This window comes from Talpa occidentalis, unplaced genomic scaffold, assembly GCF_014898055.3.
Source record: "Talpa occidentalis isolate TD23 unplaced genomic scaffold, MPIMG_talOcc4v2.1, whole genome shotgun sequence".
NCBI classification, from domain to species: domain Eukaryota; kingdom Metazoa; phylum Chordata; class Mammalia; order Eulipotyphla; family Talpidae; genus Talpa; species Talpa occidentalis.
Window position 1 is genome coordinate 61,118,757 of NW_026555331.1, and position 18,361 is coordinate 61,137,117.

At 35.7% G+C, this 18,361-nt stretch overlaps 1 long non-coding RNA gene across 1 annotated transcript in view; it reads left to right on the top strand.

Moving 5' to 3' along the window:
* LOC129145232 (uncharacterized) overlaps positions 1-7,991 on the top strand; it is a 35,088-nt gene extending 27,097 nt beyond the window's left edge. Inside the window, exons 2-3 of the long non-coding RNA XR_008550471.1 lie at positions 6,746-6,862; positions 7,667-7,991. This is a non-coding gene — a long non-coding RNA (uncharacterized LOC129145232). The remainder of the gene's footprint in view (positions 1-6,745; positions 6,863-7,666) is intronic.
* Positions 7,992-18,361: the final 10,370 nt, after the last annotated feature.

Genomic DNA, 18,361 nt, shown 5'->3' on the forward strand with positions numbered 1-18,361 from the left:
CTTTGGGTAGATACCTATGAAAGGAAATGCTAGTCACATGGCAGATCCATTTGTAGTCTTTTGAGGCATCTCCACACTGCTTTCCATGGGCCTGGACCAGTCTACCTTCCCACCAACAATGTAGGAAGATTCCTTTTTCTCCACACCTTCTCCAGCACTTGTTTCTGGTAATTTTGACATGGGCCATTCTCACAAATGTGAGGTAAGGTCTCATTTTGGATTTGATTTGCATTTCCCTGATGCTAAGTGATGCTGAACATTTTTTCATATGTCTGTTGGCCATGTATATGTCTTATTTGGAGAAGTGCCTATTTGTCTTTTTTCTGGTTGGGTTGTTTTCTTTTTGTTGAGCTGTATGAGCTCTTTGTAGAACTTCAATTCCAGTCTCTTGTCAGATGTCTGGTGTGTGAATATTTTCTACCATTCAGTGGGGTGTCTCTTCACTTTGGTTGCCATCTCTTTTGCTGTATGAAGATTCTCAATTTCATGTAGTCCCAGTTGTTTATATTTTCCTTTGTTTTCTTTGTGCTGGAGATGAATCCTCATAGATATTTCTGAAGTTTATGTCATGGAGTGTTTTCCCTTTGTTTTCTTCTTTGTATTTTATGGTTTCAGGTACCATATCTGTGTCTTTTATCCATTTTGAGTTGATTTTCATGTGCGGTATGAGTTGGAGTCTAGTTTCATTTTTTTTACATGTTGCAGTCTAATTTTCCCAGCACCATTTATTAAAGAGGCTTTCCTGGTTCCAGTGTATTTTCTTTGCTCCTTTGTCATAGATGAGTTGTTCATAAATGTGTGGCCTTGTTTCTGGGTCGTCAATTCTATTCCATTGATCTGTGTGTCTGTTTTTGTTCCAATACAATGCCATTTGCTATTATAGTTTTTAGTATAGTTTGAAGTCTGAAAGTTCGATACCACTGTCTTTCCTCTTTTTAGTCAGGAGAGCTTTGGCTGTTTGGGATCTTTTCTGTTTCCACATGAACTTCACTAATATTTGTTGTCATTTTGTTGAAGTGCATTAAATTTGTAAATGGCTTTGGGTAGGATGGCCATTTTGACAATGTTGTTTCTTCCAATCCCTAGGGATAAATTTATAAAGAAATTTTTAATCTTAAAAATATAAAGACTGAATTTTGATACCATATTGAAAAATTGTTATTAAACCATTGTGTGTAAGAGGTCTGTTTTACCTCACTTTCACTAGGAATAAGAAGAACATTCATTATCTTTTATGGAGTACCTTTTTGATTTGATTAAATCTTTATTTTTAAATTTTTTTTGTCAATGAAGTACCATTGTTTTACACTTTTGTTAATATTTTGAAAATACGGGACGTCTCCCCTTAGGGATGGTCATACTTCTCCCACCACCAAAACACCCATACTGGAATACTTATTATAGACAAGCACTGTCACTTGGCACAAGCATGTCATTTAATTCTTCCAAAATTTTAATGAAATTAACACCACTAGTATTACTCCTTCCTATTTTTCAGATGAGGAAATAAAAGAATAGATATATTAAATGCCCAAGTCATGTAAAGTGTCCAAGAGGCTTATCATGAAAGTCAGTGCCATGCTGCATCCACCAAAGTTTATACTTTTAGCCAGGCTATCATAAAATTTTAGTCATGGTTCTGGGTGTATTTCATGGTTTTAAGGTATTCTTTTCTCCCCTAAAAGAATACTTACAGAATTATTTCTGTTCTTGAAATATATTATGCCCAATATTATGTCAGGGCATTTGTTTCTTTCCATTGTTTTTTTTTCTAGAACACAGTGACACTTTTGATCTGTATCTTGTGGATTTATTTCACTTTCATTTCTGTTTATCACTTATTTTCCTTGGTATTAGTTATTTTCCTCAACATCTGTTATTTCATTTTATCTTATCTCCCTACATTTTTGTTCTCTCTGTTTCAGAAATACTTCTAAGGCTTGTCTTTTATAAAACTAATATGATTTTCTTTTTTAAAAAACCACAATTTTCACCTCTCTGCATTTATCTTATATATGGGTTTTCTGGTGTGTAGCAGAAACAATTCATTCAAAATTACTTTTTGAATTATGCACTGATGTCTTCACTTTAAAAATGCTAAATTTTTATCTATATGTGCTTTAATTTTATGAAGTTCAATTCAAGGCTTCCTAACAAAAGTATGTTTTCTGGGAACCATACTTTCTAAATTTGATAGTAGGATAAATGATGAGAAAAGGAAAAAAAATACTGTGGCTTATATCCCTTCCACTCCCATACCACCGCAAAGTAGAAATAAGGCTTACAAGTATTCCAGGTGATGTAGACCTGGACCCCCTTCTATAATGTAGTCCTGTTTGGTTATTTTGCTAAGTCTTAAATCCATTTTGAACTGATTTTTGTGGGTGGTGTGACATAGTATTCTAATTTCATTCTTTTGCATATAACTGTCCAATATTTCCAACACCATTTATTGAAGAACATACAGTTCTTCCAGTGTATATTCTTGTCTCCTTTGTTGTATATTAACTGTTCATATAGATGTAGATTTATTTCTGGGCTCTCAATTCTATTCCATTGGTCTATTTGTCTGCTTTTTGTGCTAGTACGATGCTGCTTTAATTATTATTACTTTACAGTAATCATCTTCAATATTCTTTGCCTTGAACTCTTGGTAGTTTCACTACTATATGTCTAGGTGTATGTCTCATGCATTTAAATAACCAGGTTTTCATTTAGCTTCTTGTATGTGTACATTTAGTAGCTTGCCAGGTTGTTGGAAATTTTCCTTTATTAATTCTTCAAATAAACTCTCCAGTCCCTTATTCATCTCTTCTGGGATACCCATTACCTTCATGTTGGTTTACCTAATTGAGTGTACTTGATTTGAAGTGCTTCTTCATTTCTCCCCCATATCTCATTTCTCTCTTTTCTTGTCCTTGTGTCCTTTGTGTACTATGTCTTTGACGTTCCTATTCATTCTTACATTTGGTCTCTTTTTTTATAGCTTTCTTTTGACTTCGTCATCTCATTTCTTGAGCTCTTTAGATGCTGAATTTCTGCTACTCTCTTATTCAAAGCTTCAATTTCTACCTTCATTTATTGATTTTATTTCTGAATTCAATTCTATTTATAAATTTTGTTGTATCTCTTAGATATTTTATCTCTTTCTAAGTTGTCTTGTATAACTTTGACATACTGTTCTAAGTTTTTGTCGGTTTTCTTGTATTTATTTATTATAGCATTTCTGAGTTTTCTATCTGATAGGAAAATATAATCTCCCATGCCTTTGTGGTTGGAATCTGGAGAGCTGTTTTTGCCTTAAGATTTTTATACTCCCTTGAGGGTTCAAGTTGCTATGTGTGATATTTTTTTGTCTACCAATTTTACTACTTCATGTGATTCCTCCCCCTTTTAAAAAAGATCTGTAACAGTAACATGTAGGGTTGAACTAATTTTTCTTTTTTTTCCTTATACAGAAAACATTTGTAGTTTATTAAAAATTGTAGGAGTGCCAGTGGGAAGAGAGTTTCCATGTGATGTTTATATTCCCATTGCTTGGAATATGTTGGGACTCCATTTTGAAAGCTATGAATCTCTCATTATAAAAAGGGGACCCAGAAAATTTTAAGTAGCAGGGAGATTCCAAGGACCTGGTCAGACATGCAGCAATTCTCTCTCACTGCAGAACCTGGTGTTAGTATAAAAACATATTTAGAACATTCCTTTGCTGCCATGTAAGTCACAAGTAGCAGATCCATTGTGTACTGTCTCCTAAAAGGAAGCAAGGCTCTTTCACATTACCTGTTCTCACAGTTTCATGTGGCTCTGACTATTCTGTCCTCCACAGATGCCCCGGAGGCATGTGAAGCAGCTGTGTGCACATACCCTCCTATGTGCACACACCCTCCTGCATACCTACAGAGAACTAATTTTCTGTTCCTTCAGGTGGCACTGTGGTCTTGCTTTTTTTGTTTGTATGTTTGTTTTTGGTTTGATTTTATTTTCTTGGTTTTGCAGACATCTGTAGGTAGTTAGAACTATTTTCCTGGATGTGTATATTTAGTAGCAACACTGTTGCTGTGTTAGCAAGATGGAGAAAGGGTCTGAAGGAATCCAATTGTTGGTGTAAATGAGCTGGGAAGATGTTGACTCATGTTCGTGGCACCACCAATTCTCTCCTCTGTGGGGTCTGAGGTCAGAGTCTCGGTAGTCCATGCTCTCTCAGTGCGTTTCAAGAGATTAATACTCATTCCAGGGGTTTGGGGGAAAAGAAGTGCAGGCCTACACTCCTCTTAACTTTACTGGACATCCAATTGATGTGTAGCACCATATCCCTCTTATGGTTTTCCCCTTGTTCAAGGGTGTATGTTTGTAAATCATTTCCTTTCCCCCTTCCCTAGTCTGCCTGTCTGAGCTAACTGTATTGCCATCCATGTTCCCTGCCCAACAATGACCTCCATGCCCCTCTCCACCTATCTGTTCAGCTAAGCATGTATCTTTTCAGTGTCACTTATAGTGAATCTGCCCAGGTCTCTGATATCCAATGGGTAATCAAGTCTCATTTCCAACTGTGGGACTTTCTTTGTGCACTGTACCACTTGTTAAGTATTAGATGTTATTCTTGGTAGGGAAGATGGGAACCTCCTCTATCATCGTCTTGGTGATTTTTTTTAAAGATTTATTTATTTATGCATACAAGAACTGGGGTACAGGCCATAGGTGCAGGGGGTGAGAGGATTCACCAGAGACAGTGTGGGGAACAGAACTGGTGGATTGACTGAAATACACTGCTGAGAGGAGCATAGGGTGATTCAGGAGAGGTCTACTGTGCCATGTGGGTAGCTGCCTGGCCAGGGATCGAATTTGTGCTACAGTGGTTGTGGACAGCTTCATACGTTGTATCTTAACACTTTGAGCCACCAGGGAGGCCCACTTGGTGATTTTTGCTCTACGTTTAGGAAAAAGTCAGGTAACCTACAATGGAGGAGACCCATAGCCTCTCTCAGACACTGGTATTGCCTCTGCTTCCACAGGGGGATACCACTTCACTGTTTTGGAACCAGTGGAAACCACGCACTCTTGCTTCTTCTCACTACCATCTCTGCAGACACCATGTCTGCTGCATTTGTGTCACTTCTGCCACATCTGAAGGCACACTTGTTAAGAAAGTATAGAGGCAAATCCTCATTCTAAAGTCACTTCCTATTTATCAATTAAAAAAACAAATTTGACAGTGTCTCCCTCTCTTAGTCCTTGACAAAAGGTCTATAATGATTTTTATTGATTTATTAAGATTTATTTATTCATATAAGAACTGGGGTACAAGTCAGAGGTGCAGGAGGGTGAGAGAATTCACCAGAGAGAGCCGGGAGCAGAACAGGAAGACGGACTGAAGACACTGCTGAGGGGAGCAGCGGGTGAGGCAGGAGAGGTCTGCCGCACCATGTGAGTTTCTTCCTGGCCAACTGGGAATCAAACTGGTGCTGCAGAGGCAGCGGACAGCTTCAAAACACGGAGCTCAACCCACTGCGCCACCAGGGAGGCCCTATAATGATCTTTAACATGAGTGTTGAATTTCATTGAATATCTTTTAGCATAAACAATTTTTTTATTTATGGAATAAATTTATTTAGTTAAGCTATATTAAAATTTTTCTAAATATGCTTTTGGATTTTGTTTTTTAATATTTTATTTAGTAATTTTTCATTGACATTTATATGTGAGATTGTTTATATGTCTATAATCTTATTCATGTTTAGGAATATTTATTACACTTGTTTTATAGAGAGGGATTAGAAAATTTATTCTCTTGGATAATTTAAGAAGCATTGAGGTCATCTAGTTTTTGTAGGGTAAGTAGAATTCCATTTAAAGTTCTAGGTCTGGGACTTTTGATGGGAGTCCTTTGATGAATTTACTGTTTCTGGGAAAAACTTTCTGATCATTCTTTCTTTCTATCAGTGTCATTTTGGTAATAGACTTATGACTTCATAAAGTTCTTTCTTGCATGACCCTGAAACACAGAAGAGAAAGCAATTCATAGTGGCGGCCTTCCTCCATGGAGGCAAGAGAATTGAAAAGTTAGTTTTCAAAAACTCATTTTGATCCTTATATCATGGTTGATTTCACAGAGTTAACAAATATTTACCAAGTACCACTAGAGGCCAGAGACTATGGAAGATGCTGGAAATAGGTCAAGAAAGAAAACAGTCAAGATTCTTGGCCATACCTAAGAACATCTTCCTTTGCCCTTCTCTGTACATGGACATATTGTGTCCTCTAAAAATTTTGTTCCATTTACGACATATTTTTCCAGATTTAAGTAAACCAAAGTGCAACATGACTGAATCTTTCATTTGGTCTTTAGAGCCTGCAGCAGCCTCTTGGCAGTGTTGACTCAAAAGATGAACTATTTTGAACTTATCATGTCACCAGGTATAGAAAGTATTATGGTTTGATAGATGTTAATTTATCCATATTATTCTTTTCCAAACTAAAAGAAGAATAAGAAATAATTGCTTCATTTTTGGAAACCATCAAAGCTTTAGGACTAATGTGAACATTGAAATAATTGTAGAATGCTTGCTTTTATTATCCAGTAGCTATTTGTTTGCAGCTTGGCATTCTGGGTTTGTGTTCTTTGGAGATTCAGGGTGTTCTTTAGTGATTAGGACCATTGTGCTTATGATACACACTCACTCACATTTTTCAAAATGGATGTATGCATGAATTGGATTGGATTTAGATTTCTTTTTCTTTCCAGGTGAGCTTAAAAATCTGAAGAGAGAAACTCACAACAGAGCAAGAGCATGAGATGCATTGTTCCCCCCCCTTATTCATTTCTAACTAATGCTTTTCATCTCAGAGAGTACATGAATATGTAAGTGCAAGCGCTGCTTATTGTGAACTCTGAACAAAGAGTAGTGCCATAGATTTCAATGTGTTTGGACCATAATGTGCTGCTTTCTTGATAATGGGCTCTTGGCATTGAAATGAAAAGCAAACATATCATTAAGAAGGCGCTCCATAAAAACTGTCTGTCATATATCTTAAGCTTCATTAGTTTAGATTAATGACTTACTTGATATACATGACAATAGGTGAAGCAAATCTTTGTTTATTTATTGACAATTAAATGTCGTGGTGACATGCATAAACAGGCTTCCTTCTGATTAGTTCCATGTTTTAAAGTAACTTTGTGTTATAAAACTTGTTAACTACAGTATCACTTTATTGAGCTCTGCTGGGTGAATGATGTGATCTACACTGAAAGGCATCAATATTGGAGCCATTCCTGGCAGTCACTGGAGCATTGTGCTCACAGATTGGAGTTGATATCTCATTGTATAAATTCAGGGACCCAGAAAATGTCCAGTTATTGAGCCTCTGCCTTGTGAGGACAATGTTCTATTCATGGAATCTGGGTGCAAGGTCACAGCCTGAAACCTGAATGAAGGATAAGATTCAAATTCATTTTAGGATTTTACTGAGGACCTCCCTGAAATTCAATGTTTGGAAAGCACAGAGCTTTTCCCAGAGTATCCTATAATAGAATAATACTTCATAATGCAGTACAAAGGGGTGTATACATAAACATAGTGCATTCTAATTAGAAGGGTTCTGTAAGACGAAGTAAGCTCATCTTTTAAAAGATGCCGATGTGTCTGCTATTTTGTTGATTCAGATGACATAAAGCTTCCAGAAACACCCTGTAACAGATGTATCAGTTTAGAAGAAACTGGGAAGAAAGGGGAGAGGAAAGAAGAGAAAAAGAAGAGGAGGGCAATGTGGCATAAAATTTATCTGCATGCATGCTTGTCTCACTAAAATATTTGTTGTTTGCCTTTCCATGAATTCCAAAGTTGGAGTCTGTCAGGGATAATCAGCCCTTCCCATCATGGGCACCCCATGGTTCTCCTTAATAGTTGCCTTTTATGTGCTGTCAGTCCTCAAAAAACATATTTAGAAAAAAACTTACTTAGAAGGAGGCATAAAATAAAACCCATGTTGTGACTGATTATTACAAATGATTTCCAGACTCTATTCTGTGCTATTAGGCTCTCTGTAGAATTTTCATACGAAGTAAAAATTTCTCAGCCAGCTTGAAGGAAGACTCATTTTACAAAAGAACCCACTTATTCTACAAATTTACTTGTAACATTGTGTGAAGGCAGATAGTCTTGGACATTGGGGTAAGGTAAAACATCTTTGCTTTTTTTTTTAGGAAATGCTGGGCAAAAAATTCATGTCTAATGATCGTTCTTATGGGATATCTTGAGCCAACTTTGATATAAAGGAAAGGATAGCATTAATCCAAGCCTTTTATGATTTTACCTGTAGTCCCCAAAGTAGTACAGTACAAAGACTTTGTCCTAACATGACTTTGCAAATGTTTAATTCTGAAGTTTTATTAACATCTTATTTATCTTATATGTCAAAATAGTCTGTATGATACAGAGTAAACAAACTTTGCTCCTTGAATAACACTTTTTTCCTTTTTCATTAAATAACTCATCCCTTACCTCATCAATGCCCTCCTTCCCAATCTATACATTAATCTCATAAATAATTACATTAGCCTGGGAACATTGAACTGATATATCCAATTGTATGAACTGTTTCAGATGGCACCCTGGTGCAAACAATAAAAATTTCTACTCATTCAAGTCAATCTTTTATACAGTTTGCCCTTTTGGATAGTAGTAACACCTTTCAGAGGAATCAAGGCAAGCTGGGATGGGCACAGGTAACTCTTATAGGTGCTATCAATGGACAGGCACTGGGGTTCCCTTTCCAGGGATAAAATAAGAATAAATGTATGGATGCAAAAAAAAAAAAGATTTTTTGCCTGCCCCTGGTTGATGACTGTCTTTCTTCCTGCTGCCGATAAAGATGTGAGAGTCCTGCTAAAACACTGATATCACGTATTTTTGGTTTTCCATGCTTCATCCTTCTTGCCTAGGGATTCTTCTGGAAGATTGTGAAGTTTTCATCAGTTAGCAATGAAAAGCACTTGGGTGACCAGCCACTTGTTCCTTTTCATGGTGGTTCACATACTTATTTTTAAAATGGCACTTTTTTAGTAGACGTGTCTATTTATATCTGGAAATAGAAAAGTACATGTACAATATTTTTATAACCTAAGAAGACATGTACTATGAATGTAAAATCATTGTAGTTCATTTATTTATCTGTATATTGACGCTTCTTTGTTTGTGACTTTGGGAACATATTTTAAAGTTCTGTTATCTTTTATGAAGACATAATAGTCCACGTATTTATCTGTGGTTTACATCGATAGTTTATATTCATGGGCCAGGTTATTTTTCTAATAATTGAGAACCGTTAGACTATAATATAGATCTGAAATGACATAAAGAAACTGGTTTATAAGGTAAATTGATGGAAGTAAGTTTTATTATTGGAATTGTATAAAAAATTAGTGTGATAAGATTTTGTATTAGACTGGTAGAAGGGGAAAAAATCCCACAAACTGATATCTTTACTAAATCACAAGGACTGCAATTTGAAGATAAACTTTTTTTTCCAAACAGGCAAATAAACATGTTAGATTTTCCTAATGCCAGATGAAACTGAAGTTTTAAGTATTTTTTGTTTTTGTTTTTGAGCGCCTTTGAGATATTTGTCCATTTTTCACAAACTCTGCACCATTAGGCTTGACTTACCTATTGGAAGGAGATATTCACATGCTAACCAGGAGCTCCTAATGCACTAATTCTTTCCTTAAAATGCTTTGCTTATTTTTTTGCTCTCCATTGTTCACAGGACTCAGCTTTTCTTTCAAAATTGCACCCTCTTTTCTCTGTTGCAGTGTTCTGAGGATTAGAATACAAATGATCATTTACAAATTGAAGGTTAACACAGAAATGCATTGTACTTGTGATTTGATGAGTAAAAACAAATCACAAAATAAGAACAAATAGCAGTATTATCCCATGGGAGAAAGCCATGTGTATTGATCTATTATTTCCCAGCTTGAAATGTGACACTATTGTAGTTCCACTTGATTATGAGTGTTTTTATCACTTCCCCTGGTTGATTCAACTTGAGTGCTTCTGACATTTGCAAAGTTCTTCACATATTCTGCTGAGCAGCAGGGGAAACCTTGTTAATGAAGAAATAACAAGCTGAAGATTTGAATAAATATTTAACTGATTGAAAGGAGGTATACAGTTAATTTTTTTTTTTTTAATGCTGACAACTGAGGAAACTCACTCACATGTTTTGCTTGTGTTAGCTAAAAATGGGTTATGGTGGAATTTTTTACAGCACCACGGGGCACTTTCATTTCCTGATTCTATTATAAACTAAGTGGCCACCTGAACCTGCCAATGAACTTGTTCTATTGTGTTTTTCTATTTTTAATCCTGAAAGAGTAAACACATTTCTCATCAGATGTGTTACAGAGTCCCATACATTGGAGAGATTTATGAAGGTGCCATTGGGTTATTACAGGACCATTCATTTACAAACAAGTGTCCATTCTGAAAGGAAACTATAAATGATAGCAGCATTTTCATCATTCCACAAATCTACATTGGAAAAGTGTGTAGGTATTTTTGTTAATACTTGCTACAGTAGCATGGAAACAATTGGGATTTTATGCCTTTTTAAGCTATGTTTTTAGTCTTAACATATGATTTAAGTTCTGCTTCTGTAGCCAAAGTGTTTTATGTGACTTATAGTAGCAGATGTGAGAAGGAGCATAATGGTTCCTTCAGGACTCAGGGATTAATTATCAAAACTCTGCTTAAGAAATGCTTGCTGAACCCTCAGTGGAAGCTCCTGCATTTTCTTCCATAATATCCTAGTTCTTTCCCTTGCTAAGACATATGCTTATGCTTTTGGAATATTTCTAGCACATATGATTTAATATCCTGCTCTGAGAAGGTTTGAAACTGTCTTCCAAGGAATGCTCCCTAAACTAAAACTTGTGAAAAATCTTCTTAGGATAAAGCATTCAGAGCAAAGTTGAGCAAGAACCAAATGCATTTGGACATGAACACTATTTATTAAATATGTGCCCCCAGAATCATAAGGTTGAAAGATATTCATGTGGTGTAAGAAACTCAAGAGATGCTTAAATATTCTTTAAAGATGTTCTTTAAAAATTTTCCAGAAAAGTCTCTAATAAATTATCCCAGACACCAAGGGCAGAAATCTAATTTTCACAAAGTTTATACATTTCTGCATAGTCATTGCTGTTTGAAAGTCCTTTATACTGAGCTAATATTTCCCTCTTCTCACTTTGACCAAGATTCTAGTTCTGTTTTGGGGTATAAATAAAATGGTATCTTTTATTTTGCACACTACCACTCATGTTAAAATAGATAGATATCAGGGGACTCCCTGGTGGCGCAAGGAGTTAAGATGCAACATATGAAGCTAGCCACAGCCACTGCAGCATGAGTTCGATCCCCGGCCAGGGAGCTAACCATATGATGCAGCAGATCTCTCCTGACTCGCCCGCTGCTCCCCTCAGCAGTGTATTTCAGTCAGTCTGCCTGTTCTATTCTCCCCTCTGTCTCTGGTGAATCCTCTCACCCCCCCCCCCCCACCTAGCCTATACCCCAGCTCTTGTATGCATAAAAATAAAATAAATCTTTAAAAAAAATGGAATATCAGGCCCCAAATGGAGAGGCTTATGGTAAGTTCCATGTCACCAAACTGAGACTTAATTCAATTATGTCTTTGACTCACCCAACAGTGGAACTTTAAAGCAATCAATTGGCCATCACCTGATTAAGTTGGGTAGGCAATCTTGCTTGACAGACCCCTGCAATCCCCTAACAGAAAGTGATCTTGTAATAACCAGCTTTTGGTTTGTTTTACTTTTTAAATTTTTTTTGGTCTAGTATAACTCCCTCAATACTGCTTCTTTCTGGTTTTAAAAGTACAGTTCCTTGGTGCTCTTTTCTATCTATTAAACTGATGTTGCACAACTCCTCAATCATTAAATGAGCCAAAATCATCTTTAAAACATGCTCGGTTGGATTTTTATTTTTAAAAAACTACTAATACTTGAAAGTAGTAGCAGTTTTCTTATTTTATATAAACTAAGTATCTTTTAGACTGTATAGATCAGTGTTTCTAATTTCTGGTACATGAGACTCACTAAGGGAAGTCAACATATAAGTGGTTTTTCCAGACCACTGGATTTAGTAGATCTGTGTTAGAGTTAGGACAACCTACACAAGAATATAAGTACTGTAATTATTCCTCTTTTAAAAATAAGAAAACTGAGGCAGAGACTGAGAAATTTACCTAGGGTTCAATTGCAAATAAGTGGCAGAGCTAGGATTTGAACTGCAGAACTAAGGCGGCGGCTTTCACTGCACTGCCACCCCAGAAAGGTGGATGGGGATTGCATAAAATAGAAGTAGTGTTAAAGGATCTTGAATTATAGAATAAGGACTTTGGGCTTCATTTATGAAACACTTAGAAATAGAAGTAATATGGTAATAAGAATTCTTTATTACTGAATATTTGTGTCCACCATCTTGCCTTTAGCACATTTATCAATTTTTTTAGAAGAAAAAATGTAGGGTTTTAATAAATCCCTAAAGATACAAATAAAAAAGAGATATTTAATTTTTAAATGTTTGAGGAATAATAAGATAAAAAAATTAAGTGGATTCTTATACTTATTGGAGGTTTTATATGTTAATATTCATTTTTACATTAAAGAGCATAATATATTGTTTTCTCAAGCTTATTAAACAAATGTAGGTTTTTCTCTCTTTCACTTTCTTTTTTAAGGACTATTTGAGCAAGTATATTGGAAAATATTTAGGGAATGCATGATTACAGTATGCATCGAATGTCAACCAAATGAAATCACAATGTCAACCATACTTTTGGTCATCGACATAGCTAATATCCTGTAGGTGCCCTACAAAAGTTAATTTCACAACAGTGTTGAAGTAGGCATCACTGTAGATTTTTTCAAACATTGTTTATGTAAAATATTACACCTACATGTTTTATATGCCCATGCAGTAGAATGCATGAAGTATCAATATTTCATAGTAGGAGAAATGCAGAAGATGGCCACACTGTCATGATGACTATGAATGATCAAAGGTAGGCAATTCAAATCTAAAGTTGTCACTGAACTTCCAGAAAAAAAATATGTTAGAACATGATAGTAGAGGGAGTAGAGTAATGAGAATGAATTTGAGACATATGAAAGATCACCAATGGAGCAAAGATAAAATTGGCTATCGGTAGGTATAGAAAGGGAAGAGTTTAGAAGGAAATCAGGGTCTCTACACATAAGACTAGGGGAAAGTATATTTGTTAATAGAAATAGGACAGTTTAGTAGGTGATACTGTATTCTGGGTTGTGAGAGGAAGGGAACAAAAAATAAATGTTTATTGTGCAATTATGATGTCCTCAACATTGACTCCTTTTTATCAAAATCAATACTATCTTAAGGGGATCATTTTATAAAACAAATGAATGAAGAATTTGTCTGTTAAAAGGAAATTGGCAGGGCCTTGATTTCTATGTATAATACCTGGTTTCCTGGTTAGCTCTGAGAACCCCCTGGCATTTCTCAGAGAATGTTACATACATTACTGATTAATTTCAACCTAACATGTTGCTTTTGAGATGATGGCAAAGATTCAAATGTGAGATGTTTTGTTGTGAGCTGTAAATTCAAGAAATGTCAGAAATAATTAATGTGATTCAAAATGCAGAGCCACTTATGACTCTCCATGTGTTGAATATAACAGTAAATAAATGCTCAAATAAATACATTGAGAGAAATTTGTGTAGCAATGTTTTTGAGAGCTGGCATGTTGTTATTAATGCATTAGAAATTTAATATTTTAAGAGACAAAGCTTTTTTATATGCACATGGTTAATTGGTTGAATATTTATCTATCTTCATTTAATGAATCATTTAACCCCAGTCTGTAATATAATGAAGAATATTTGCCATGGGAGAAAGAACAATCCTCAAAAAAAATACATTTCCCTCATGAAAACTGAATTTTAATTTTGGCCTACATGTGAAGAGATGCTATCTGTATCAATCACACAATCCATTTTGCAACTGTGTTTTTGTTATCTTAATGCCCAAACAAAAACACAAACTCTTACTAAGTTTTGTCTTCAGGTCATGGAAATTTCAGGAATAATGGCAGCATATATCAGTTACATTTTCAGAGTATATGAATTGTATATGTAAATGCACTTAATAAACTGCCTTAGATCATGTGAGGCTTTGATGTTTAGTTTTAATCTTAATGTTGGTAAGTAGATTTGGAATTGTTGATGGAGTCTGTTCTTAGGTTCAATCATTGGCAGATGTTAACTAAACTCTAAAGCTTTATTTGGCTGTGGCAACCTGTTAGCCATGGGGATTATCAGATTAAAAATGGAAGTGCATTCATTACTGAATCAACTTTTTATGTCAACAGTGCTTTCTGGGTCATGCATTGCAATCAGGAATATTATCTTGGAGGAACAAATTACTGGCTTTATGAAACATTCAATATAAATAAAAAGTTTTGATTTTCATTTTTAATTTTGTTCATAATCTCTGCAATGTGAAAATATTATCAGTGTTTTTCTAGTCTTATTAAGAGGTGATATTGCTGCAAATCAACAGAACTAAGTTCTTAAAATAGAGATGTTGGTGGAATACAGGAAAATTCATCAGTCTTAAGAATATTCAGCTTCCCTGTTCCAAATTGGTGCTCATAAAGCAATCTTTGCATTTATAATTTGTTTTCCTGAAGGGATATCTCAACCAGAATTGGGTTTGTAAATAACTTTCATTCATAAGTCAAGTAGACCTAGCTTTGTAAACTATTTCCATCTGGTTGATGAAGTTCTTTGTAAGTTAACTTACTTTTTGTGTTTCTTTAAAGCTTTATTAATGATGGGTATCTGCAGTCAGTTGAGTTTTTGTCTTGCAGTCCTAACGCCTGGAATTGAGCTCTTCCACTGACAAGTGAAGTGCAATGAGGAGTGGTCATATGGTCTATCATCCTGATGTTTTAAAAACTTGTCAGCACCATGTGTCTTATCTATGATTCACTGAAAAAAGAAGTTATTTATTTATGACCATTCTAATGTGAATCAAAATTGGAGCATTTTATGATCTTTGAGTTAATTGAACCATGGATGCTTTTATGGGCCTATGCTAGGCTGTCCCTTGCTGGCCCTACCTTGTGGCTTTGGCCAGCAGATATAAGCAAGCAGAGGTTTTATAAACACTTGAACTATGGATCTTGTCCCCATGGAAAGCTGTCTTCTGAAAATCACTTGTTATACTATAGGAAAGCTTGTCTTAGATTCAAACAGCAAGAAACCAAGCAGGGAGAGAAGCCGGCAATGAGAGGCCATTGTAGAGATTCTAGCCACAACCCCAGCCCCAGCTAATTGTGGCTATATGAGAGATTTCACCTCTCTCACATGAATAAGAAGATAAGCCCATAAGAATGGCCCAGCTGTGTGCAGTCAGCCCATATAATTGTGATAAATTATAAATATTATACCTTCTAGCCAGTAAGTTTTATTAGGTGACTTGTCAAACAGCAGTAGGTAAATGAAGCATAGATCTTCCACCATAGCTATTAGATAACTTTGTCTTAAATGTAACAGTATTGTATATTTAAAATAAATGATATCTAGTTTTAAGGGAGTTTAGTGAGTAGTACTTATCTGAAGTCCCTTAAGCCCATTTTTTTTTAACTTGGATACATGAATGGTACTACACTGCCATCTGGTGGCAAAGACTAAATGTTCTGGCGATTTCATGGAATCTGGTGGGTTTATCTAGACGCATTTGTGAAATTGTTAAAAATATGACAGTATACGTATAAGTACAAAAGAAGTACAAGGAACCAAAACTGGCGAGAACAATGATTTCATGATGTGAAAGTGATGAGATGACTTAATTGCACGCACTGTGCAAGGCCCGGTGGTCCGTTTTCCTTATTTCTTCCTCAACTTCAGTTTCTGTGGAGCACCGAGAAAAACATGCTGTGGACAGCTGCTGCCTATGCTCTCATCCACTCACGCAGGTGGACTACGAAGAAGGACCTCATACTCAGAGGTCAAAATTTCTTCACGTCTTCCTCCATCATAAGAATACAGAGTTGCGAAATGTTCCTCAGCACTCTCAGAGATTAGATAAACTTTTTTTTTTTTTTTTTTTTTGATGTGGGCAGAGACTTCTGTGAGTGAGGTGGAAAGTGGGTATGCAGTGGAAAGTGAGAGCCTTCAGGTGCTGATTTCGTTTGATATCACAATGCTGGCTCTGCAATCATCAGCAAGAACCCATATTATCAGGAAGCAGCTAGGAAGGCCACAGCAGATGATTCAGCAGGCCTGGCCACCTGGTGCTGCCCTGGCCCTGGGCTCTGCCTAACTGTAATTGAGCTTGTTGAGGGTTTGGGACTAGGGTTTTGCCTTGGGAATATCATCTCTTTTTAAAGATAGATTGAAGGAGCAACTCAAATACCTTGGGGACTCAGAAGTCTGTACTGTATAAAAGTCACAGATTTCTGAAGATTTTTTTTCTGAAGAAAAAATAATTATATTTTTGTTGTATATTTACCACCAAGCTATGTCAACATAGTACCTATTATAATAAGGAGTGGGTGTTTATTTGTGCTAATATTACATCTAGATAAGGAAAAAATCTTTTTTTGCAAGTAAAATGATTTTATCTGAACTTACAATGTTGAAAGAAACACAGTACTTATTTTATCTTTTCAAGTTGAAGTAAATTTCTCTTAACATAATATATATTACAATAATAGCATCTAGTTAAGATTTCATTATGACATTTCAGTTTAATATAATACACAATCCTTGCCATGTTTTTATAAAACATTACTCGGTATGAGATATTCACATTAACTACAATTGCTGAAATGACTGATGTTTAAATCTAGCGACAGTTTCTATCATTATTAAACTTCATTATAAAATAAAGTATGTGGGTGGAATTGTGGCTTGATGCTTTTGTAATTTGCTCTCTACCTTTTCAATGTACTTTTCAGTTACATCAACTGAATCATTTCATCTTATAGATGCAAAGATGAAGGAAAAGAACAAAAACATGGCCATTAATGGAAGCAGTGCAAATGTGCATAGTTAATGGAAACCATTTTGACATTTTGTATTTGATTCTATGGTGTACCTACTCAAACAATTTCAATGGCATATTAGAACAAAATGCTACATTGTGCTCTTCACTAAGAATGCAAGTAATAGACTTCAAAAATTACCTTTTCACTGAAAGTATTATCTGCTGGAAATGAAGAAATGTTTTACATTATGAGAGGCTAATAGCAGCAAGAGGTAGTGATGGGCTGGCTTGATAACTCAGGCAGGGGAGGGATTTGACTCTTTACTTTCCAAAATGCATTCTTTCACATTATTGAGCTCAACAACAATATTCCTCTTCAAATTCCTGGCTTTTAGTTTTCTATACCTGACTGCATCATTACTAAGCCAAGTAGAGGCTAGTGCTAGTTAAGATGGGATCCAGATCTGTATTTACTACTGGACTAAAGTGGGAGGCATAATGTGTATGCCATACTGCTTTATCATATGTTAATTTTCATTCTGGAAAAGAGATTTCTTTTATAAAAATAAGTAGTGCAACAGGGTGGTCCCAGGAAAGGGGGAGGTTCCCTGCAGGGAACCTCCCCCTTTCCTGGGACCACCCTGTTGCAGTAGAGGGTTTTAAAAAATCCAAACATAGAAAAAATAGCTTCTTGGTCCCCGTTGTGCATACTAATAAGCATCTCACTTATTGGGGAATAAATATAGGTCATATGGATTTTGTTAAAGATGTAATTTATTAAGGGTATTTTGAGGTTGGACAGAAAAGAGAAGGGCTACACATTTGAAGAAGTAAGCTAAATTGTGGGAGGTATGCGTACATTCTATATCCTTAAAATGCTTTCATTTAGAAACATCTTATTTAATTTCCGTAGTTACTCTGTGAAGCAAGCATTATTTCCCTCAGTTTTCTCAGGTGAAAACTGAAGCTTACAGACAATAAGTGACTTGCACAAGTGTACACAGCTAATAAGAGACATTACCAGGAAATGAATCTGGCTCTTGAGTCAGTTTAAGAAAAACATAAAAAGGTGGGGGGAGAAAAGAGGAAATAAACCAGTGCCACAAGACAACATGTAAGAAGACATTAGTTGGGCCTTAGCAGATTTTAACTCCATATTGACCCTGATTTGAGGGTGGAAACAAGACTAGTGAAAGAGATGGCAATGATAAAAACTGAAGATTTTTTTTCTGCAGTATTGTGAACAGTGTACATTAATCAGATAATAAGTGACTTGATCCCTCACAGAAGGTCCTAGCAGAAAG